This window comes from Sorex araneus, chromosome 6 (genome assembly GCF_027595985.1).
Source record: "Sorex araneus isolate mSorAra2 chromosome 6, mSorAra2.pri, whole genome shotgun sequence".
In the NCBI taxonomy this organism is placed as follows: Eukaryota; Metazoa; Chordata; class Mammalia; order Eulipotyphla; family Soricidae; genus Sorex; species Sorex araneus.
This window is the reverse complement of record NC_073307.1, coordinates 122,641,402-122,666,381: the sequence shown is the minus strand read 5'-3', so window position 1 is coordinate 122,666,381 and position 24,980 is coordinate 122,641,402. Positions and strand designations below refer to the sequence as shown.

General features: G+C 47.2%; 1 protein-coding gene and 1 non-coding gene across 10 annotated transcripts in view; both read right to left on the bottom strand.

Moving 5' to 3' along the window:
* NAV2 (neuron navigator 2) overlaps window positions 1–24,980 on the bottom strand; it is an 822,512-nt gene that overhangs the window by 224,475 nt on the left and 573,057 nt on the right. The window lies entirely within an intron of this gene.
* On the bottom strand, window positions 14,645–14,751 carry LOC129406166 (U6 spliceosomal RNA). The gene has a single exon (XR_008630829.1). It is a non-coding gene; the product is annotated as a U6 spliceosomal RNA (small nuclear RNA).

Below are 24,980 nucleotides of genomic sequence, written 5' to 3'. Positions count from 1 at the left end.
GAGTTTTGGTCTTAAAGTGGAGTCTGTCATGGCTCCACTTCGGCCTCACAACCTCTCCAACAAACGTGTTTCCTTCTTTACGCCCATCACATGGGAGGACCCCCCTGGTCCTGCATATCTTCCCCAACAGCCACCAAACACTAAACTCCCGAGGTGGGGGGCTCTAATCCATTTAGTTCCTGAAACGAGAATGGCAGATAGTCAGCACTCAAAGGGTACCCTGGATTGAGCCAGGCTGTGTTCCATCCTTAGCTCAAATGCATCAGCAGGAATAGCTGTCTGTAAACAAACCTTTGGAGCCGGAGCAAGATGGACAATATGATCTTCTGCCCTAGTACCAGAGCTCCTCTTAGAAGCTTCCTTTGTTTGGGAAATGCCTCCTAGTGTGAAAGATGAGGCTGTGGGGTTGTGATCTCAGTGGGAACAATGAAACAGAGATCATCGGTTCTGTCTGGGGCGGGGAGAGAAGAGGGCTCTGGACAACAGAATAAGAAGCCCGAGTCTTAAAATAATAATGTGGCCACTGAGATGTTTCCATCCTCTGGAAGCATAAGGACTTTCAGAAAGAGGAAGGAACAATATTTAATTCGAAGCTGTGTGCACTGTCACACAGCAAATCTTCCCTAGCCTGAAACTTTCGGGAAAAACCTGCCATGCCTCAAATCTATGTCACTCAACAATAAAAGTTATTTTCTGTAAGAGACAGTACTGTGCCCAGGAGGGTAAGATACGTGATCTACAAGTTCCTTGTTCCTGTTTCAACAAAACAGGAGCACGGAACAAAGAGTGACTGGCAGACAGTAACGCAACCCTGCTCCTCTCCATCAAAACAAACGAAGCAAAACAAAAGCAAAACAAAAATACCCTGCCAGAAAGTCTGGGACCTGGGGCTTCTGCCACCTGTGAGCTTCGCCCATGAGTCAATTCCACTAAACTCTCAGGAGCAGGTTGGTAACTGGGTAACAACCGACTGTGAGAAAAGAGAGAAAGGTCTGATTTACAGGGTTTGCAGATGCCTGTACTAGAAATACTCCTACCACCATGGCAGTTTATAAGCTACTAAGGTGCCAACAACAGGCTGAAGTCATGACTGAACATTTTTCAACTGGCTTTTGTGAGCCAATACACGCTGGCTCAGTGAGGGCACAGCTGGTTTCTATGTTAGGTTAAAGGCAGTGCCCATGGATTAATAAGTCTTTGCCTGGGATTTCACAAGAAGTTTCATCCAGGGGCTGGAGCGATAGCACAGTGGGTAGGGCATTTGCCTTGCACGCGGCTGACCGGGGTTCAATTCCCAGCATCCCATATGGTCCCCCCGAGCACCGTCAGGAGTAATTCCTGAGTGCAGAGCCAGGAATAACCTCTGTGCATCACTGGGTGGAACCCAAAAATTTAAAATAAAAGAGAGAGAAGTTTCATCCTGAGATATTCTAGCTTTTTGGGGTGCCAACCATTTCCAGAGGGAGGGCAGGCAAACAGAGAGCTGAGAGGAAGGCAGTAAGGCGAGCATCACTCAGCCATCTGAACTCATGGGATTGAGGTGTGCCTGGGACAGGTGAACCAGGATAGCGCCCCTTCGGAGATAGGCATCTCTGGCCCAGAAGTGTGGTTACTACTCAAGGAAGCACCAACCGTGCTGCAAGCCGGGCCGCCGGGATGCCTCCTTTCTCTGCATCTCCAAGGCACAGGGTACAACTGGTATCCATGTGTCTTCCTTCCTTCCTTCCTTCCTTCCTTCCTTCCTTCCTTCCTTCCTTCCTTCCTTCCTCTTTCTTTTTTTTTTTTTTCATTTTGGGTCACACCCAGAGATGCTCAGGGGTTACTCATGGCTCTGCATTCTGGAATTACTCCTGGAGGTGCTTGGGGGGCCATATGGGATGCCGGGGATTGAACCCAGGTCAGTCGTGTGCAAGGCAAATGCCCTACCCATTGTACTATTGCTCCGGCCCCACCAATGTGGCTTTCTACCCAGCAAGGGCACACACGACAGCATCTCTGGCCTCAGTTCTGCCAGCCTGCTGGGATATGGAGAATTTCTGACTTTCTTCATACCAAGGGGAGAGCGCGGCCAGAGATCTGGGAAAAGCTTGAAAAAGGCAGCGAGAGACCCAGGTGCAGGCCGAGAAGCCCTGGGGCGGGCAACCAGCGGGAAAGGAACATGTGGACGTTTTCTACAAAACTTCCCACGGATTCAGAGGGAGCAGGGGGAGGATAGGTTATGTCGACACCACCCAGGGCGCCCCTCTGCTGATCAGCTGGAAAGAAGAGAGATTGGAAGGAGAGGGCCTCTGCATTCTTAATAAATCTTCAACACAAAAATACAACATGTACCAGGCAATGCCTTCCTCTCATGGAAAAAAAAAAAAGATCAAATTCATCATAAATGGCTGTGTGTGTGTTTCCCAAATGACTTCTGGCCTGGTTATGTTACAGCAAACAGGATAGGGTGATTCAAACCTGCTGTCCACACAGAGTGGAGGGGAGAAACACGCCAGCTATTCTGCAGCTGCCCCGCGGAATCCTGGAGAAGCCGCTCTCCCCGGCACACGAGGCCGAGAGCAGGCCCGCTGCCAGCGCAGGAGTTAAACCAAATAAACCCAAAGGGTATCCGTTTAGGGAGAAAGTCTTCAGACAGCAGTCAGGAATGCTTGGATTCCCGGGGACAGCTCAGATGCCATGTCCTCTCCCTGCCTTTCATGAGACAGTGCTCTCACAGTGTCCCTTTCATCCTGTTTCTCGGTGAGTCACCAATACATTCCCAGCCCTTAAAAGTTCAGTCCGTTCCTAGAAGGACTGACTATAGTCTTGAGAGAAATGACAGTTGGGACCCTTAGGAAAAGCACTGCAGGGTTAAAAAGAGAACTACTGGGTGCTTGCCTTGCATGTGGCAATGCACGGTTTGATCCCTGGCATGCCATATGGGGTTCGATCCCTGAGCACCACCAGGAGTGACTCCTGAATGCAGAGCCAGGAGGAAGCCTTAAGCATCGTCGGGTGTGTGGCCCAAATCAACCCCTGAGCCCCTCCCCAGAAGAGAACTACCCATCTGAGAAAGTACAGGAGGCAAAGCCTTGCCTTGAATGCAGGTGCTTTAGCCTACCCAGGTTTGATCCCCAGCATCGCATATGGTCTCCTGAGCACCGCTGGGAGTCACCCCTGAGCACACAAAGCCAGGGATAGTAGCCCCTGAGCACTGCTGGGTGTACCCCTCCTCTCTCAGCCAAACATGCACAGCAAGAGAACTCGAAAGGTCATACTGTGAAGGGTGATAAGGAATTCCAGTTAACATGGGAGCCATCGTCATGAAGGTGAGCCCTTGACATGCACTCCAAAGGAGGCGTTTATTCCTTCAAGGAACATCTAACTCTGTGCCAGGTTTGGGGGATACAAGGGGACCAATGAGGCCGTCCTCAAAATTACACTTAAAGGATTCGTCCACTTCATTTATTTAACAGTATAGTCAGCAGCAGTACAAATACTCAAGTTCAAATGCATTCAAGTGAAGTATAAACATTTGTTCTGAGCTGTGGGTCTCAGAAAGTAGGGCGGGTCCTTTCAAGAGGCCCAGAAACACACAAGAATCTTTCTTGCTTGCACGCCTTCATCCTCCTGCAAGTGAAGAGGCAAAAAATGTCCTAGAGAGCAGATGGAAATTCCATTTCCACTTTATTTTTTTTGTAAATTCCCCAAACACAGTGACCCTAGCTCATCCTGCTCTTGACAGTTCACTAATCTTTAATGAAAGTTAAAGAATTACTACCAAACAGAGACTTTTTGCTGAAAAATGAGAATGCAGGCAGCCAAGAAGTGACTCTGTGGTGCTCAAACCCAGAAGTGCAACAAGGAAAGCCTGGTAATCTGTCCCTGCTAACACAGGGAACTCTGCATATTACTCAGACTGTCCAGGACGCTTTCCAGGACTCAGCTGGCCGAGAATTTCATCACACAAACGGATCCACTGGTTTCCCCAGGTCCACAAGCCTGTCCCCGGGCCCACAAGTAGCACCTTTCCTGCTGCTGGAATCCCATCAACTCAGACTTTCGCCAGCTGTATGCAGCTCTGCTCCCGAGACCGGGATTTCTCACCCCACGGGTTTTTGCTCACAGATGCCCCCCTGGAAGGACCTGAGTGGGCGCACCAGGAAATGGGGGTGCAGAAAATGAGTCCTGCCATTCCAGTGTGTGACGAAGAAGGAGCAGGTGTTTCTCTACACATCCCAACAACTTTCCAAACCTTGCACGGTGTCTGCGATTCAACTCAGTTTCTGGAACTGTCTGGATGGTAGATTCCTTAGGCTAAGGATCTGTCAAACAAAACGGTCCCCCTGCACATACCTGCACACACACACACACCGACACACACACACACTTTCAAGCACCAGCTGCAAGCAAAGGCTATCACAATGTTTCCGACTAATCTGTTCCAGTTTGGAGGTTTCCAACTTTCCTCCTCTGGGTTCAATGAATTTGCTAGAGAAACTCACAGACCTCAGAGGAACGTTCTACTTTCTGATTGCTGGTTTATTTGGAAAGGATCTGGCACAGAACAAACAGGTGGAACAGATGCACAGAACCGGGTCTGGCTGAGGAGGCAGAGGTTCTATGCCCTTGTCTCCCCCGGTCTCCACGTGTCCACCAAACAGGAGGCCCCCCCAAAGTCCAACCTTTTGATTTTTTAATGGCAGTTTCATTACAGTGATCTAACTAATAAGATTGACTGTGGGTGTGAAACTCATGGGGTCAGAGGGATAGTACAGCAAGTACAACACTTGCCTTGCATGCAGTTGACCCTGGTTTGATCCCGGGCATCACAAATGGTCTCCCAAGCACTGAAAGCAATGAGGCCTGAGCACAGAGCCAGGAGTAAATCCTGAGCACTACTGGGTGTGGCTCAAAAATTTAAAAACAATTTTTTTTTTTTGAAAAGAGAAACTCAGTCTCTAGTCCTTCCAGAGGTCAGAGGATGGGGCTGAAAGTTCTAACTTTCTAATTAGGACTGATTCCAAGCTCAGCCTCCACTTAGGCAGCCCCCATGCCCCCCACAAAGTCACCACATTAACATAACAAAAGGCACATCCAAGGCTCCTCTCACCCCATGATAGGGTGAGAGCCCTGTGCCTGATATGGAGCAAAGACACAGTTCTTTTTCTACACCAGCCCACATCCTGGTTCTTGTACTGATTACAGCCCAAGGCCGATTTGGAATTTACTAAGAGCGAGACCGTGAGATGGGGCTCCCACCAGCTTGATGAGTGGACTTGAGAAAGACATACCCATACTCCGCTTTCACTGCCCTCATCCTGCCAGGCTTGTGTTTCATGTCATGTCCCGGTGTCTGCTGCTCCCCGTAAATAACCCCCTCCCTTTCGGCGTCTGCGGAGGAGCCTGGCTAACTGGCCCCTCCTCTGCCTTCGCTGGTTTGAGTAACCACTGCACATCCGTCATTTGTAGAGTATCTGGCATGAAAAGGGCTCAGTGATTAGCGGATTTAAACAAACTGAGCTTGCAGGCTAGTTTGATGTTAAGAGCATAAGACCTAGTTTAGGGATCCAGCAGCTCCCAGCTCAGATCGGCACCTGGGGTGCCTGGCCAGCTGCATGATATGGACAACTTTTTTTTAAACCATTCTGAGCTCCAGTTTCTACCTTGAAAACATAGTAAGGTACTGACCCCTACAAGGAGTGGTGTCTGCATGAAATGAGGCCGTACAAACAAAGTGCCTGGAAATCCCAACAGGTAAGAATTCCTCAAGGCTGGCAGCTGCCCACATTCCCTTTGTTTTTGCTCCAGGCCACCCACATCTCTTTTGTTTTTGCTACAATGTCCCCTCTGTTCCACAGTCCATCATCTCCCTCCATTCAAGCACCATGAAGGCAACTAAAAAAAAAAATTGAATGGCATGAGTTACAAAGTTACAATGATACTCATGATTGAGTTTCAGGGATACAATGTTCCTACAGCAACCTCTTCACCAGGGTCCTCTACTCTCCCCTCAACATCCCCACTGCCTCCCCTCATGTATGTCAGGTACTTTCTGCTCCAACAAGGTCCTAGTGTTCCCTCCCCTAATTTATGCCCACCCATTCCACCCCAGTGGCAAACTTCCTACTGAAGACCAGTTCTCCTATTCACAATATCAAAATCTGGAAACAGTGCTCAAGAACAGATGACTGGATAAAGAAACTATGGCACATATACACAACGGAATACTATGGAATACTACTCAACTAACAAAAGATGAAGGCTATTTCCAAGGCAGGCATTTGTGGCATCTGAAGTTGAATGCACACAAAACATAAGGCTTACGGGCCAGAGAGAGAGAGTACAGTGAATAGGGCACTTGCCTTGCACGCAGCTGTCCTTGGTTAGATCCTGGGCACTACATTTGGTCCTCCAAGCTCCTGCAGGAGTGATTCCTGAGTGCAGAGCCAGGAGCAGGACCTGAGCACCGCTGGGTGTGGCCCCCAAACAAACAACACATAAGGATTCTGATGAAATCAGGGAGGAGCCAGGAGGACAATGCGTGCCTTTGAGGTCGCCGATTTGTGGCCCTTTGACTTGCCTTGTCTTCCCTTCAAAGCCCAGGTGAGAATGGAGAAAAGCAAAAGACCAACGCCACACGGGAAGAAATGTACTCTCCAGAGGTTCAGTGGGAGCTCCAAAGCACAAACCAGGGAAAGCGGCAGGATTTTCACAAGCAGGAATTATTGCCTCTGGCCCCTGGGAATCTCTGCTTGCAAAGCACAGGCAAAGTGGTTTCTGTGCATTAGATCAGTTGGCAACTCAAAGTTACAATCGGTTTTTATCTGGATCAAAGGCACAAAGATAAATAGCTCAGCCTTTACTTAAAGCCTCACAAGCTCTTGACACGGAGGCTCCAGAAGGAATGGACGGGGCCTGTCGGTCTCTCACTGCCTCGGACATCTGTGACTGCCGGAGCTTCTGGTACTAGGATGGCTCCCGGAAGCTTCCGGGGCACCCAGAAAGAGAGTGTGTGTTTCCTCTCCCAGGGGCCAACGCATCCCATCTGCATGGGAGTAATCTTCAGTACACAGAGAGAAAGGAGGGCAAGAAATTCTTTCCTTCCCTACCAATGGGACAAAAACAATCCCCTCAACAAGGAGAAACAGAAGCCCAGGGAGGGAAAAACACTCAGCCATCACACTACTGGCTACAAGCAGAGCTGGAGTCGGATTTTTTTTCTTTTTGGGTCACACCTGGTGATGCATAGGGGCTACTCCTGGCTCTGCACTCAGGAATTACTCCTGGCGATGCTGGGGGGACCATATGGGATGCTGGGAATCGAACCCAGCTCGGCTGCGTGCAAGGCAAACGCCCTACCTACTATGTTATTGCTCTAGACCCTAGAGTCAGATCTTTGACTAGAATCAAGTATGGACCAAAAGCATTTGCTGTTGGAGGTAGGGGTGCTGCCAGGGCTCAAACCCACATCCTCATCCGTTCATACATTTGAGGCATATGCGGGACCACTCAGCTCACTGGCCATGAAGCCAGGGTTTACACGACTTACGCCATAAGTCATGGTCGTAGAATCCACATAGTCGTACAACTATCACTAGTTTGGAAAACATTTGATTACAACCAAAAGAAACACAGTGGCTGCGGGCACTTGCTCCCCAGGCTCCTGTCCAGCCCTATCCTTGAACTCTCCAGCAATTGCTTCTCTGCTTTCTGGACATCTCCTGTTAATGGAATCTGACAATATTTGGTCTTTTGTGAGTAGGAAGCAGTTTTGTCTTTTGCTTTTGGGCCACACCTGGTAATGCTCAGGGGTTACTCCTGGTGGTGCTTGGGGTGGGGGTGGGGGTGTGGATGGGGATATGGGATGCTGGAGATCAAATCCGGGTCAGTCATGTGCATGGCAAGCACCCTACCCACTGTGCTATCTCTAAGGAAGCACTTTTTAAATGACAAACTACCATCCAGAGATATGCTGTCAGATACCACAGTTGTAAGTCCAAGCATTCCCGATGTTGCTCGGGAAACCACCAGCATTTCTTTCTTTTTTATTTTTTTTCTTCTTCTTCTTCTTCTTCTTTTTTTTTTTTTTTGCTTTATGGGTCACACCCGGTGGTACCCAGGGGTTACTCCTGTACTCCTGGCTCTGCACTCAGGAATCACCCCTGGCAGTGCTCGGGGGACCATATGGGATGCTGGGAGTCGAACCCAGGTCAGCTACATGCAAGGCAAACACCCTACCTACTGTACTATTGCTTCAGTCCTGTGTGAGTAATTCTTGACAAGGCACACAGGACCTTCACAATAGTAATTCCTAGGGCCCTTGAATTGAACCAGGGTCTGGTTGGTTGAGAACTGCCAGAGTCTCCCACAGAGGCCCGAGCACCCCTTGAGAACATCTCCCACCAAAAAAAAAAAATTCAGTTCCTCTTAATCAGCCAAATTTTAAATGCTTAATCATGTGACTGGTGCCACATATAGATGGTACAGATTTATATGATAATGATTATTTATATTATTCAATGTTAGAAGCAACGGGCTGGAGCGATAGCACAGCACATGCATGTTTATCTTGCATGCGGCCGACCCGGGTTCGATTCCTCTGTCCCTCTCAGAGAGCCCGGCAAACTACCGAGAGTATCCTGCCTGCACAGCAGAGTCTGGCAAGCTACTCGTGGCATATTCAATATGCCAAAAACAGTAACAAGTCTCACAATGGAGATGTTACTGGTGCCCGCTCGAGCAAATCAATGAGCAATGGGAGGACAGTGCTACGTTCAAGGTTAAATATTACCACCACTGGGGCTGGAGCGATAGCACAGCGGGTAGGGCATTTGCCTTGCATTCGGCCAACCCGGGTTCGAGTCCCAGCATCCCATATGGTCCCCTGGGCACCACCAGGAGTAATTCCTGAGTGCAGAGCCAGGAGTAACCCCTGTGCATCACTGGGTGTGACCCAAAAAGCAATATATATATATATATACATACATATATATATATATATATATATATATATTACCACCACTGCAGAAAGTCTGTTGGATCATGTTGACCTCCAGCAGACAGAGGCTTTTGCTCATTAACTACAATGAGCATCGTCTCCTGCCCGTGCAGGGATCCAGGGTTCTGGAGACATTACCGTCCCAGCTGGAGGGGGAGAGTCAGGAGTAGCTCTAGGGCAGAGGAGAGAAGCAGCACCTGGGGACCCAGGGCCACCCCCTTCTCCCTCCCTCCAGCTCCAGAATTCCTCTCCGAGCCAGAGGGGCTCCTGCCCCCACAGCCCTCATCCCACGAGGCGTTCTGTTTAGTGCAACTCATCCAAAAGGCAGATATGCCAAAGCCTTTGGAAACACTTCAAGGAATCCAGCCTCCACCTCAACCGTTTGATGATTTCTCAAGCATTTCATGCCAGGAGGTGATCTAAGGGATCCTTGATGGGAACAGACGGTTCTGACCAGTTTCCGGACACTAGTAGCCTTTGGAGCTGCCCAGACAAACAAGGAAGGCTGACCAACATCCCCCAGGCCAGCAAGCATGGCATCTTGGCAGGGTCGGAGAGTAAGGCGCTCGGACAATACCCGAGACCTGGGTGGGTGCGCCCACTCCCCTGGGCTGGTTATTAGTTCAGCTACACTGTCTCTCCCCTAGTCTCCGCTCTCAGGTACAGGGCAGGGGGCTATTTCAGATTGTGGGTTCAGATATATGAGGTTGATTGGATACATATCAGATAGATGAGTGCCCAGACTGAAGGTGACAGGCCAGCCAGAGGGAAAACAGAACCACATTGGGGGAAAATCATTTACGAATAATCAAAGGCCAGTTTACTGGGGGAAAAAAGCACCCGTGGAGACCTTTTGCAATTGTTTTAATGAGTTTAAGCTGGTTAGTATCCTTTTTGTGGCTGCTGAAAAGCCTATCTTCTCCTCTTCTATTGAAGTAGCTAACTTAGTATAAAAAGAAATGTCCACAGATGCAAGGACCTAGATGCTTTTTCCAAAACGCCTGCCCATCTAGGTCAGTGCCTGTCTCAGAGCTGTCCTCCCTCTCTGAATAGGAGTGGGGAGGTTTCAGGCATCAATAGGGCTGGATTTCTAAGACACCAGGAATAGATGCTAACCACATGGATAGCCGCCGAGCTATGACTAGAGCTCATTTACTAGAAGTTGTTCTTTTCGTTAAGGTCTTACGATGAGCACTGGAGGGCAGGGAGCCTGAACTCGCTGCCTGTCACCTGCCAGTAACCAGGGTTCAGACCAGAAGTGGGAATTTTGGTTGAATTAACTCAGTGTTTCAAACCAAGAATAAAGAAGGCTGGGTTGGGTGCTCCTGTTTTCTGGTGTTTCTTTAATTTGCTAAATGCATCACCATTTGTTGCCAGCATTGGAGTATTTGTGAGGAGGAGAGAACTGAGACGTAGACTCTGTTTCCAGGGTCTGGCAGCCTCAGAGGAGGGATGAACCCCCAAGTCCTGCATTGATGATGCTGTGGGACGTGACAGACATCAACCCTCCTTTGGTTTTCCCAAACATCCTTACGGTTTATCCACCAGGGAGGTGGCTAACCAAGAAGAGGTGTGACCTGCCTTTTCCTCAGAAGCAAGAGATCAGGAGCCAAGAGTTGGTTCTTTGAGGGTTCTCAGCACAGCCACTGTGTGCTCACAATCATCTGTCTTTGTAACCTTGGGAATCCATGCATGCAAGCAATGTTATATTCATAATTCAGAATCCCCCTCCCCCAAGGTTTCAAACCATGTATACGTATAGTAGAAATTCAGTGATTTCAAATGATTCAACAAGTGAATCACTTGGATCATTTGAAATTGCTTGCACATCATCAGGTCCTGCATGTCGTACACCCCAAATTAGCATTCTGTGTGGATGACAGAAAGCAGAGGAACAAGGGCATCTGAAGACCAAAGGATTCCAAAGACCCGAGACAGGCTCATGCAGCACCACACCTGTTACCAAGCCCACCACTGCTTATTCCTAACAGTCCTCCCTGGATCAAAGGGAACTCATCAAGAGAGCAGGGTCTGTGTTCCCCACTGCATGGCTTGAGTTTCCTACTCAGAGAGACCTGCATTGGACTGTGGTGACCCGGATGCCCAGGCCACTCTCCCCACTAAGCAGCGTTCTCAGAGCTACACACCCCATCATCATCATCATCATCATCATCATCATCATCATCATCATCATCAACCTGTTGATCATCGATTTTCTCGAGCGGTCTCAGTAACGTCTCTATTCGTCCTAGCCCTGAGATTTTTAGAAGCCTTTCTTTACTCGTCCTTCTCAACAGAGCCGAGTTGGAGGCACTTTCAGAGTCAGGGGAATGAGACCCATCATTGTGACTGGTTTTGGCTTATGAATACGCCACGGGGAGCTTGCCAGGCTCTCCCATGGGGGCAGGAAACTCTCAGTAGCTTGCTAGGTTCTCTAAGCGGGAGAACTAGGCTAGAAGAGGTCTATGATCTTCTGGGAGCTTGGTTTTATAGTCTCTGAATGGGATTACATGGCACTGGGTGAAGTTTCTGGGTGTGACCACCTAGCTACTGGAAAATGGGGGATGTGGGTGAAAGAGGCCCAGTCCCAATCCGAGCAGGTTTGGAGATCTCAGCCCCAGGTCCCACACACCTGGGTCCTACACACTCCTGAAAACGAACCCGAGATCCTCGTCATTCCCTACAAGTATGGGGTATGCCGATACTTGTAGGGAATGACAAGGATCTCAGGTTCCTTTTCAGGAATCCAGGGTGTTCTCAGTTTTAATCAACCATAGTGAGAAACAGACTATGATCTTGAAAAGTGAAGTTCGTTCACCAACACATACATATTAGACAAATATAGACCATATTTGTCTATGAACTATAGATCAACTGTAAGACTGCTGCAATTTCCCCCTCTCTTTATATGGAGAATGCTTTGCTGTGGGACTAGAGATGTTTCCCAAAGGCCCTAGATTGGGACAAGTCACGTGACTAGCTTGAGCCAATAGAATGATGCAGAAAGAAACTAAAGTTCCTTCTCAAACGGTGGTCTCCACTTTGACTCTCTGTCCCAGTAGTAGTCCACTGTGAGGACAGTCTGGCTTTGCCTGCTAGAGGCAGAAAGGCAAGCAGAGAAAGCCAGCTGGGTGTTCTCAGTAAAGAGTGGTACAGGTGACCCAAGTGGCCCCAGGTCCGTGAAGCCAGCTCAGTCAGGATCACCCAAGTCTGGCACATCTCAGCAGAGACCTGTCAACCTGTACACTTCAAATACTGCATTTCGTGTCATAACTGTAACAGATTTTCTGCCAAAACAATTCTTTGTCAAGAAATGGGGGGCAAACATTAAAGTGAAGTTTTTTCAGGGCAAGAGAGATAGAAGAGTGGATAAGGTGTTTGCCTTGTATGTGCTCAACCCTGGTTTGATCCTCTTCACTGCATATGGTCCGGAAAGCATTGCCAGAACTGATGGACAGGAACAGGCCCAGAGTCCGGCTGGGCACAGACCCAATGGCACCCCCTCAAAAATGGAATACAAAAAAAATGTGCTGGGGAGATAGTACAGTGGTAGGGCATTTGCCTTGCACACAGTTAGTTGGCCTGGGTTTGATTCCCGGCACCCCATATGGTCACCCAAGCCTGCCAGGAATGATCCCCAAGAGCAGAGCAAGAGTATGCCCTGAGCACAGCCAGGTCTGGTCCAACAACAAACATGGCTCTCCACTGAAATATAGTAATAAATCACCAGTCTCTGAATCATAGTTTGGGGACCCAGAAAGATAGGGCATTAATTATTACAACTTGCTTCATCAGCCTTATGAAGGCTCTAGGGTCCTGGTAGGTTAGCTCCCAAACGTTTGAGTATTGTTGACTATCTTCCTGGGAAGTAAGAGTTTTGAAAAAGCTGTAATAATTCTTCTGCTGGGATGATCAACACTGAGAAATGCCCAGGGTCTGGCTAGAAGTGTGGACTCAGTCTGGCAAAAGTGTGGACTCAGGTGCGGAGTGGCTAATTTGTCCTGGTACATTATTCTATGTGATAAAGCTCCTTTTTCTCAAGGCATTCATTGGTATTGACTCAGAACTAAATGAATTTAATATGAGGCAGAGGAATCCAAGTCCCCTTAAAAGGTTAATTACTGAAAGGCCAGCTGTCTCATTTATACATGAACAATAGGCAAGAACAAGAATTTCCCGTGTACAGAAATGTTTATAAAAGGCCCCAGTTTCTTCCCTATAAGGTCTAAATAATTCCTCCTCCCACAGGCTATCCCTGGCCTTCTTTAATGAATGCTGCCCCCTACAGTACATGTCTGAAGTTAGTTTTTTTTTTTTTAATTTTTGAATTTTTTTTGAGTCATCGTGAGATATACAGCGATAGTTGGAAGTGATCACTCTGGCTAAGAACTGCGTGCTAAAGATAGGAAAAGGAACAAACCTGACAACCTCTCTCTCTTTTTTTTCTGTTTTTGGGTCACACCCGGCAATGCACAGGGGTTACCTCCTGGCTTTTCACTCAGGAATTACTCCTGGCGGTGCTCAGGGGACCACATGGGATGCTGGGAATCAAACCCGGGTTGGCTGCGTGCAAGGCAAATGCCCTACCCGCTGTTCTATTGCTCCAGCCCCCTGATACCCTCTTAGTATCTATACTGAAGTAAGTTTTTCACAGGAATTCTGCATGGACAATGAGCTGGAGAGCTTTATACCTGGCTCTTGTCAGGAGAGGGCAAAGAAATGATGCGATGCATTCCATGGCTGAAATCTCCGTGACAAATCTCAGTTAACAGGCATGATTTTTTCAATTTCTTCTGCAGGTATCTTTGTCAGTGGCTTCTCTGACAAAGATGATCTTGGTGCTTGCACCCGAGAAGTTCCAGAGAGCATGTCTGCAGTTAAAGGAGCAATCCTCCCCAAGAACAGGAAGGGAGCAAAAGAGGTCATCGTTCAGGGAAGTAGGCAATAATATGCAGGAAACACAGCGCTCCTTGAGACAGAAATGGGCCCTAGTATATAAACAGCAGCACCAAATATCAAGTGCATCTTCAAAGAAGTGAACACAAAGGAAGAATTCTTGAGACCTAATAAATTGGGGCAGCAGGAGGATATGCATCATTGCTAGACCGTTCCAGGAGACACCGAAATACAAATCCACCCTACCCTTTGGAGTAATCACATGCTATACTTGCAAATGCTCTGAGAGATGATTTGGTTCATGTTTCCTGTGAAGGCAAGGACCCACACTTCTAGTAACTTTAGTGGATGATGACATACTCTGCTTTGACACCTCAAAGCTCAGCAAACTTCCAATCCTCATGACTGGTTGTTGAATTTTAAGAAGATAAATAGGAAACATTCCCTGCCCCCAAACACACACCTTTTTGAAACACAAAGACAAAGTTTTCCTCCCTGACTTTTTCTTTTTTAACCCAGTTCTACTATGATCAGACAGTAGAAACAAGCTAGTCTAGAAACTAGGCCTTCATTTCTTTTTTTTCTTTTTTTTTCTTTCTTTCTTTTATTAGTTCACCATGTGGAAAGTTACAAAGCTTTCAGGTTTAAGTCTCAGTTATACAATGCTCAAACACCCGTCCCTTCACCAGTGCACATATTCCACCACCAAGAATCATAATATACCTCCCCCCTTCCCCCCACTTCCCCAGCCCCCCACCCCGCATGTGTAAAAATATGGAACGCTTCACGAATTTGCGTGTCATCCTTGCGCAGGGGCCATGCTAATCTTCTCTGTATCGTTCCAATTTTAGTATATGTGCTGCCAAAGCGAGCACAGGCCTTCATTTCTTAAAGGAAATTGGTGAGTCCCCTTCAAAGTGTTTCTGGAGTCAGAGTGACAGTACAGTATTTGCCTTCCACGTGGCCTACCCAACACCCCATATGGTCCCCCAAATCTTGACAGGCGTGATACCTGAGAACAGAGCCAGGAACAAACTCTGAGCACTGGCTGGTTGTGATCCCTAAACAAAAAACATGTGTTTCCCTATTTGGGGAAGTGACACAGGGGCCAAGAGTCCAGATTTGGATGGGAGGTGACATAGAGGCATGGTGGGGGGTAAGCTTGGGGGTCTTGGGCACTTTGGTGGCAGTAAGGGGATGTCATTGTGTACACAAAGACCACAAATGTCAATACCACTGTAAACACCTTAACTGTAATAATTTTTTTCAAAAGTGTTTCCTTAAAGACTGGAGAGATAATAGCGGGGTAGGGCACTAACCTTGAATGCAGCCAACCCTAGTTCAATTTCTGCCACCATGAGGGGATATGGTCCCTCAGGTACCACCACAAGTGACCCCAGAGCAGAGAGCTGAGTATAAGCTCTAACTAGATGAGGCCTCAAAAACAAAACAAAAAAGCTATAATAAGTAAACAAAGCCTTTCCTTAAACATCGTCTTCTTCTAGCCACCGTGTGGGAGAGCAGGGTTCGGCGTGAGACACTCCTTCTGAAATGCCTCTGGCTCGTGTCTTGATAAAGTTCTATCTAATCCTCAGAAGTGGGTTCTCCTCTCCTCTCATCCTTCACTGGACCTCATCTTCTGGAGCAGCCGTCACAGCCTGTACTGAGACTGTCTTGTGCTTTGCCCTGTGTCTGCCTCTGCTAACAGCCGATGGGTTCTCTGAGGGCAGACACGGCTCCCTGGCTTGGCCCTGCAACAGCCAGTGAAGAGAGTCGGGCCAAGACCAGAAGGTGCTCAGTACAAGTACTAGTGGGACAGAACACTGATGATAATGCAAGATAAGATTCAAGAAGCTACGTTTACTCCACACGTGACTGGTTGGAATTGTCTGCCTCTGACAGAGATCCAAACCTAGCATCATTTCCCTAGTCCCCTAAGCCAAGTTGCACCTTCCAAGGTTAATCCTGTTAGTTAAACCTGATTCTTTTTCAGTCAGGATGGGAGATGTGTGCTGAAAGTAGATAATGGACCAAACATGATGACCTCTCAGTGTCTGTGTTGCAAGCCATAATGCCCAAAAGTAGAGAGAGAATATGGGGAATATTGTCTGCCATGAAGGCAGGGGGAGGGTGGGAAAGGGGGCATATATCGGGGATATTGGTGGTGGCGAATGTGCACTGGTGTAGGGATGGGTGTTTGATCATTGTGTGATTGTAACCCAAACATGAAAGCTTGTAACTATCTCACAGTGATTCAATAAAATTAAAAAAAAAAAATCTTTTTTTCAAAATGCAGGAGTACAGCTATTTATTCAGCCATGGATTAAGCTGATTGAATTGAAGCCTGATTTTTGAATCCACCTGTCTTCCTGCTGTGGAATGACGGGATGAGCAGTCTCGAAAAGCTCAGCTTTAGCCTTCAAAATCTCTTGATCATACTGAAATTAGTAGCTCTCCAAACGCCAGTCTGGGAATCCAAGGCTCTGCTTAGAGGCATGAAACCAAATCTGGACAGTAGGGGGCAGCAGAGACTCACTAGCCTTGACCCTGGGTGAGTTACTATAGGTCACGGATTCCCTCCAGTCCTCCTTTATTTCCTAAGAATGCCATCCTGTCCTATTTTGAAAGAGGCAACAGGAGCCTGACCTGTAGAGGCAGCTTTACTCCTAGGAAGGAAACAGCCAGGGCCCTGACCTCACAGCAGCTAATACCCGTCAGACACCCACTATGCGCAGGCGATCCTGCTCAGCTGTCAGGGAAGCCTCTAAGGACACTGAAATAGAACCCTAGGAATACGCCGAGGCATAAACTCTTCTGCAGTGGGATCCTTTAATCACACTGCAGGGTGCCCATGCATGGTATGGGCCCCACTCTACCCTACGCGACCCGTTCTAACCCCAGAGATGACCGTCGTCAGTGTGACCCCCTCATCTGACATCTGACAACATAGGTATCAACCGAAGACAATTTGTTAGCTTCTGGCGTTTTGTGCTGGATCCCAGAGAAATGCACTTCCGGACAGGATCACGAATGCGACCAGCCCCTGAGATGCATCCGGGTGATGTGCTATGTTCCCTGAAGCCCGGGGACACCATGGCTGCTATACAGAGGCAGCTGCGCATGCGTCATGAGATCCCTCCTCCTCCATCCCCCCCACAGTCCAACTGCAGCAGGCACCTTAGTGTCCAGTTCCACGGTGGTTTTTTTTTTTTTTTTTCCATTTTGGGTCACACCTGGCAATGCACAGGGATTACTCCTGGCTTTGCACTCAGGAATTACTCCTGGCGGTGCTCAGGGGACCATATGGGATGCTGGGAATCGAACCCGTGTTGGCCGTGTGCAAGGCAATTGCCCTACCCGCTGTGCTATCGCTCCAGCCCCCAGTTCCACGGTTTGGGAGCTATCTCTGTTCTTACCTGTATTCGGTGTTTGTACACTGCATTGTGAATACTGGCCAAAAATGAGCACAGAAAAGTTAACTTCAGGGCTTGAGAGCAAATAACAAGGCACTTGCTTCTCACAGGAACGACTGGTTTGATCTCTGGCGACCCCAGGGTCCCCCCAAGCACTGCCAGGAGTGAGCCCTGAGCACAGAGCTGGAAGCAGCCTCTAAGCACTAGCGGGAGTGCCTCAAGTTCCCCTGAGCCCCCCAAAGTGAACTTCATTTATCCTTAAACACAGGTTAAGTTCATGCTGGTTCATGCTGGTGAATAATATCAACCAGCCAACCCAAAGAAGAAAAAAAACTTTTTAAAAGAAATAATTTAAGGCCAAAGAGTCAACTCAATCGATTATATATATGCTCTCTATGTAGGAGCCCCACCCACGCTTACACCCCAGCACGATACAGTCCCCTGAGTACTACCAGGAGTAAGTCCTACACACAGAGATGGGAATGGCTCACACCACTCCCCCAATTTTTTCTTTTCAATTTTTTATTAGTGAATCACTGTGAGGTACAGTTACAAACTTACAAACCTTCGTGTATGCATTTCAGTCATACAGTGATGGTTTACCCATCCCTCCACCAGTGCCCATTCTCCTCCACCAATGATCCCAGTATCCCTCCCGCTCCCCCACCCCCTGATTTTTTTTAATGAAAAATAATTTTATTAGAATATTTAAATAATGACGGAATGGATCATTGGCTGCAGTGGACACCTGGATAAAATGATTATGAGAGAACCGGGAAGCTGCACCCTACCAATGATCCTTGAAATGAAATTGAATTCATATACGTGTGACGCTTTCCACATAGCAGATAGGAGCAAAAGAATGCTGAGATTTATCACCTGAAGATCAGACAAACATCAGCTAGTCATTTTCTATTCCTGACACAAGACTAATCAAATAGATATTTCATCTCCCATTTGATTTATTCCTGCTCTCATTTTCCTACTCATTCTCCCTCTCTCCAAAGGCCAGATTCATTGTGTTTCAGGGAACAGATGCTCACAGGACCACAGACTCCCACACTGACTTTGAAATATATTCATTATTTTGAGAAAAAGCAAACAGTAGTATCCTTCTGACTTTGTGGTGAAAAGGATCACCTTAGCATTAATGGTTTCCAGTTTCACACATAAAAGGGATCAATGCATCTTCTCCTTCAAAGACTCTTCTGAATTATACTGTCGATCAAGAAAAAGGCTCTTTGGGGGCCAGAGTGGTAGTACAGCGGGTAGGGTGCTTGCCTTGCATGTGGCTGACCCAGGTTCCATCCCAGCATCCCATATGGTCTCCTGAGCCTGCCAGGAGTGATCCCTGAGTGCAGAGTCAGGAGAAAGCCCTGAGCACCATTGGATGTGGCCCCCCAAACAAATAAAATAACACCCGGCTCTTGGAGGCGGCCCAGGATTACTAGATCAAGTCCAATTTCTTTCACACTGATGTCTTACTTGAGTTTAATGTCACAGGTTAAGGACAAGAATGGAATAAGGGATGGAGGAAGATGTACAATTCAGGCAGGTGTGTCACCTAGCCTGTAGGGAGCGCCACATCCTCTGGCTAAGATAGCACTCTCATCATATCACTAAGGATCACCAGGACGTGGAACAGTGACGGGATCTACATGAGAGATCTGAATCATGAGATCTGTATTATGAGAGCTCTCTAAGAGACAGATTCAGCAGACAGTTCCCCTTCAGGTAAAGGGTAGGTTAGCTGACAACCTCTTCAGAGCCCTTGTGTGAACTGCAGATGCTCTGCTACCATATCCATACCTCAAATGGATTGTACCCATTGTTTCAATTTCTAGCCTAAGTACTGATCAGAATATTTCCCGAATTTTTCAATTAGCTCAGTTATTAACAAGGTGGCACTGAAAAAAATTTTTAGCTACACTAGGAACTTTACTAATGGGTCACTGAAGCACATGCCAAGAAGAGAGAGGGACTGGAGAGAGTACAGCAGGCAAGGTACTTGCCTTATATACCTAACTCCATGTATAATCAATGGCATCCCATCCCATACCATACTGATGCCAGATTTGATCCCTGGCATCCCATAGGGTCCCCTGAGCACTGCCAGGAGTAAGTTCTGAGTGCAGAGTCAGGAGAAATCCTTAAGCATTGTGGGTGTGCCACCCACTAAAAAAAAAAAAAAAAACTTCCCCAAAAAGGAAGACTATGCAAACAGTGAGTTAAGCCAGCATCAGTGCTGACTTTGAAAAAATAGACTGAAAGACTCTGTACTGAACAAAATGTATGTGCAAACTTAAGTGGCAGCTCAGTGCCTCTGCTCCTGCTTTATGCCAGATTTGTCTGGGTGTCCAACGATGTGACATCAATTCTTCAGAAGAGCACTACAAAAGAAGTTGCTAGAGAATCAAGGGGTAATTTAATTTGGAAGGCAGCACACCTTCTCAAAGGTGATCAAGAAGTCCTTAGATCAAGAAGCTTTTAGATTGAAAAGTCCTTCTAGGACAAGGACTCTCAAATTTTGCTGCCCTAAGAATTACAAGGATGTGGAATATTGACATTCGGGATCTATATCAGAGATTCTGTATCGATGGCTCAAGAGCAAATAATAGAAGGTTCTTCACAGCTCTTGAGAGAAGTTCTCCCCATCAGTGGGACACCTCAGTCCCTGGGAAAGCAGTGGTACTTACTAAGGAGCTTGGTGCTGTACAGAAAAGCTTCCTGGACAAGACTGGAGAACACAAAACTAAGTGTCTGTCATCTGGAGGATCTGGTGATACTGATATCAAGAGATTAACAGCTGGAGAGGGAACGTTTAAAACAGAAGTAAAGACATAGCACGTGTGAATATGGTTCCTAGCTTCATATGCGCAGAACCCAAATTTAAAGTCATTGATACACCACAGACAGTACTGAAGAAATAATGTCAAATGATCTGGCAATCTGACCTAGATAGTTTTACAACAGAGCAAAGTATCAGAGTAAACACACCGCATCAGCACTATTCACAGTAGCCAGAATCTGGAAATAACCAGCGTGTTCGAGAACAGATGATGACTGGATAAAGAAACCAGGGTATATCTACACAGTGGAACACTATGCAGCCAGCAGGGGAAAAAATGAAATCGGGAATTTTGCTTATAAATGGTTGGACATGGAGAGTATCATGCTGAGTGAAATAAGAGGGAGAGGAACAGACATAGAATGATTGGACTCATTTGTGGAATATAAAAAGAACATAGTATGAGACCAATACTCAAGGACAATAGAAACAAGGGCCAAGAGGAATGGTCCATGGTTGAAAGCTTGCCACAGTGGTGGTGAGGACAGGGCAGCTAGGACTGAGAGAGGACCGTTATGATAATTATAGTTGGAAATGATCACTCTAAACATGAACTGAATGCTGAAAGAGGTAAAGGAGAAACATAACAACCTTTTAGCATCTGTATTGCAAACTGTAAACTAAAAGGAGAGAAAGAATGAAAGAAAGAAAGAAAGAAAGAAAGAAAGAAAGAAAGAAAGAAAGGAAAGAAGGAAGGAAGGAAGAAAGGAAGGAAGGAAGGAAGGAAGAAAGAAAGAAAGAAAGAAAGAGAAAGAAAGAAAGAAAGAAAGAAAGAAAGAAAGAAAGAAAGAAAGGGAAAGAAAGAAAGAAAGAAAGGGAAAGAAAGAAAGAAAGAAAGAAAGAAAGAAAGAAAGAAAGAAAGAAAGAAAGAAAGAAAGAAAGAAAGAAAGAAAGAAAGAAAGAGAGAGAAAAAGAAAGAGAAAGAAGAAAAAGTACCGACTATGGATGCAGGCAAAGAGTAGGTAAGGGACAGGAGGGAAACCAGGGACACTGGTGGTGGGAAATGAACGCTGGTGATGGGATGGGTGATGGAACGAACTTTGTATGACTGAAAGCCAATGATGAACAACTTTGTAATTGTGTATTTCAGGGTGATTCAATTAAAAAATAAAACTGCATCACTATCAATTGCAGTTATCTTTTCATTGTTTCCAAATAACTAATTTGGTAATCTTGGGATTTACAGAAGAAGAAAAGAAAGAAGCAAATCTGGATTGAATTAGGTTTAGGAAGACAGAATTTGCATTGTCAGAATTTTCCTGTAAGGATGTTTGAATCAATCCCTTACTCATACCTTGATAAAAGATCATTTTCACGGTCACACCTAATCTCCTATCTTTTGAATGAACTCCAGACTTTCCAGGCTTAGATATGTTGGACCATTCCCCCTTTCATCATATGTAGGAAACTTGCACTATACTGTGTGTGAATGGAAAACTGGCTGTTTGACCACAATGCCCTAAAGTAGAGACAAAGAGGGAAACTCTGCCATAGAGGCAGGGGGAGGGGAGGGATGGGGGGATGGGATACTGAGGACATTGGTGATACAAATGTTCTGAAACTCAAACATGAAAGCTTTGTAGCTGTAGTTCACCATGATTCAATTTTTTAAAAATTGGCTTTGGGTATGAATTTGGAGAGAGATGCCATGTGATTTGGGACTCTTCATCTATTCAATCAGATGATTTGTTGGAACAACAAAGCAACCCTGATGGGAAATGCAAACTGGAAATGGAAACCTACCATTATCTCAGGAGTCCGACTTCCTCCCACCCGTCTTCAGACGAGAGGACCCAGTACCTTGGCATGAACGTACACCCCCCACAGCATCCCAATACCAGAACCTCATGCCTTGGCCATGCTATGCAAATGCCTGAGATGCTGACCAACTCCAGCTATTAGGAAATAACAGTATGTTCTAGAGAAGATTCAGAGAGATATCTATAACTAGTCGAGGTGACAAGGACTGAGCTATTTGAACTGAGCTACCCCCCAAATAGCAATACTGAATCTCCACAGGATGAGGTAGATGCCTGGTAGTTGGAAAGGATGCACCAAACCTTCTACAGGAGAATCTGACCCTGGGTTAACCTTCTGACTGTTCCCCTGGAAACATGATAAAGGTAGAATGTCAGCAATGTTACCCAGCAATGCTGCTCGGGGGAAAATGACCCTTTGCTAGTTCAACTGCATCTGGCCCGGGAAGAGCTACCGATGAAAAGCAAATATTGGTGGACACCACCATTTAGAGTGTCTCAGAGGGATGCGACTTTATGAAGTGACCTAACCCCGGCGAAGACCCCAGAAGTTATGCTTATGGAGAATTTCAGGGGATGGAGACGTTCATAAGGCATGTGACTCCCATCCCTGCCGTCTTCCTTCTCAACCGAGCATCCGTTGGGGCTGAGCAAGGCTGTGAGGATGGCTGAGCACACGGTCCCCAGGACCACTCCAAGGCCTGACAAACACACACTCTGCCCAGCCAGCAGCTGTCTACACCTTGAGGCAGAGGGGTCACACATGGCACACTGGGGCTCAGAGGAGGCCCAAGCAGGTGGCCTGGAGAGTGTGGCTCTTGCCCAAAGCCCCTCTCTCACAGAACTCACATTCTACTGTCTGCCTCCAAGGTGACCACATTCCCTTTAATCTGGGGGTCCTCCTCTGCCTTCTCTCCAGAGACAACTAACTGGATTCTGGCCCAGAGAAGGTTGCAATTTGGCAGACACTTGCTCCTTTACTCTTTCTTTCTCCAGAGCACTCAGGTCCCCAAGTCTGAGTTTCTCATTCATCCTGCCTGCCTGCCTGGCTACCTGTATCATCTCCCTATGTCTGTCACATCCTACAGCATCATCAATGCAGGACTGGGGGGTTCAGCCCTCCTCTGAGGCTGCCAGACCCTGGAAACAGAGTCTATGTCTCAGTTCTCTCCTCCTCCCAAATACTTCAATGCTGGCAACAAATGGTGATGAATTTAGCAAATTAAAGAAACACCAGGAAACAGGGGCACCCAACCCCGCCTTCTTTCTGCTTGGTTAGAAACAGTGAGTTAATTCAACCAAAACTTCTCACTTCCGGTCTGAAGGTCTGAACGCTGGTTACCGGCAGGTGACAGGCAGCGAGTTCAAGGTCCCTGCCCTCCATCCCTACTCAGATCAGTCACGGGCTTTGCCAGCCACAAACGGACAAGTTTACAGAAGCACAAAATGAGCTCCTCCAAGGTCCTCACACTTCTGACAGTGCTGAAGGCTATAATACTCTGCCTCCTCCTGGCTGAATCTGTTGCCCACAGGGAGGAGGAAGCAGAATGGAAGAAAGGAAGAGGGATAGCAAAGGCCAGAAGAAACCTATTAGAAAGCGTTGCTGCGGGGGAGAAGGGGACGGCACTGTCCCCATCAGACAGGGTCATTTTTAGCTGGTGAAAAGAAAAGGATCCACAGGCATGGCACAGTGGCTCTGCTGCTAGAGACCTCGGTAGCCCTTCAGAGAAGCCGAAACTGAGGCCAGAAGTGAAGGGTCCCGAAGGAGGCCACATCATTAGTCACAAGGAATCTTAATCTCCAATCCAACGGCTTCCTGCACTACCCCAGCCAAGTGTCAATGAAACAATAACGGCTTTTAGCAGATAATCTTGTTAACGTAGCTTCTTCAGAGGATTTGCCTCATGCCAAAAGCAAAGCGGAGTTTGCTGAGGAGAATGAAAACGTGTGGGTTCAAATGTGAGCGGAACAATCTCTCGAAATACTGGAAGTAACAAATAACAATGCTAAAAATATTGAGGTGAAAACGTGACAACCTCTCAGTGTCTGTATTGCAAACCATAATGCTCCAAAGTAGAGAGAGAGCATGGGGGAAATTGTCTGCCATCAAGGCAAGGGGAGGGTTGGGAATGGAAGGGGCGGATACCGGGGGCATTGGTGGTGGAGAATGAGCACTGGTGGAGGGATGGGTGTTTGATCACTGTATGACTGAAACTCAAACATGAAAGCTTTGTTACTTAGCTCACAGTGATTCAAAAAAAGAAAAAAGGAGGTGAAATACACAAAGTACTGTGCATCTCTGAAGAAGAAGGAATGGCCTGTGAAAGGTAGCTTCCCACTTCCTCTGTTGGAAACTTCCTCCCACTAATGATTTGTAGGGGGGCGGGGAGGGCTCTCAAGAAGTGGTTGGGGGCCTGGGGCCATTCTCAGTGAGACTCGGTCAGGCTATCTGGGCCTGATGGTGAAGGGCTGGCCCAGGGATGAGGTGCTGCTCTAGGTGGCATCTGGAGGGCATCAGAGTGACAGTGTTACTTAGGGGAACATGCAGTGCCAGAGATTCAACTTAGGATCTAGCTCATGCAAGGCATGCACCCCTGTTCTCTGAAGTATCTTCTGACTCTTTGTGAGTTATGAGAATTTAGAGGCCGGAGAGGTAGTATATCAGGTAGGGCACTTACTTGTCTTGCATGTTAAGGTTAACCCAGATTTAATCCCTGGCATCTCGTATGATCTGTTCCCCTCCCTGCCCTCCCAGTATTGCCAGGAGTTATCTCTGAGTACAGAGTCAAGAGAAAACGGTTGGGTGTTGCCCCAAAATTAAACAAAAGAAATTAAAGTTGGGACCAGAGGGAGATAGCTCAGTGGCAAAACATCTGCCTCTCAAAGCACAAGGCCCCAAGCTGGATGTCCAGCACGGCCTGGATGCAGAGTGAGTCTGGCAGCATTGTCTATTGAGAACCTCCAGGGCACAGCACACAAGTGTGTGTGTGTGTGTGTGTGTGTGTGTGTGTGTGTGTGTATGCACGATGACCAGATATGAGGCTCCATGAGCACCACAGTCGAGATTGTCAGCATGAACCAAGCAT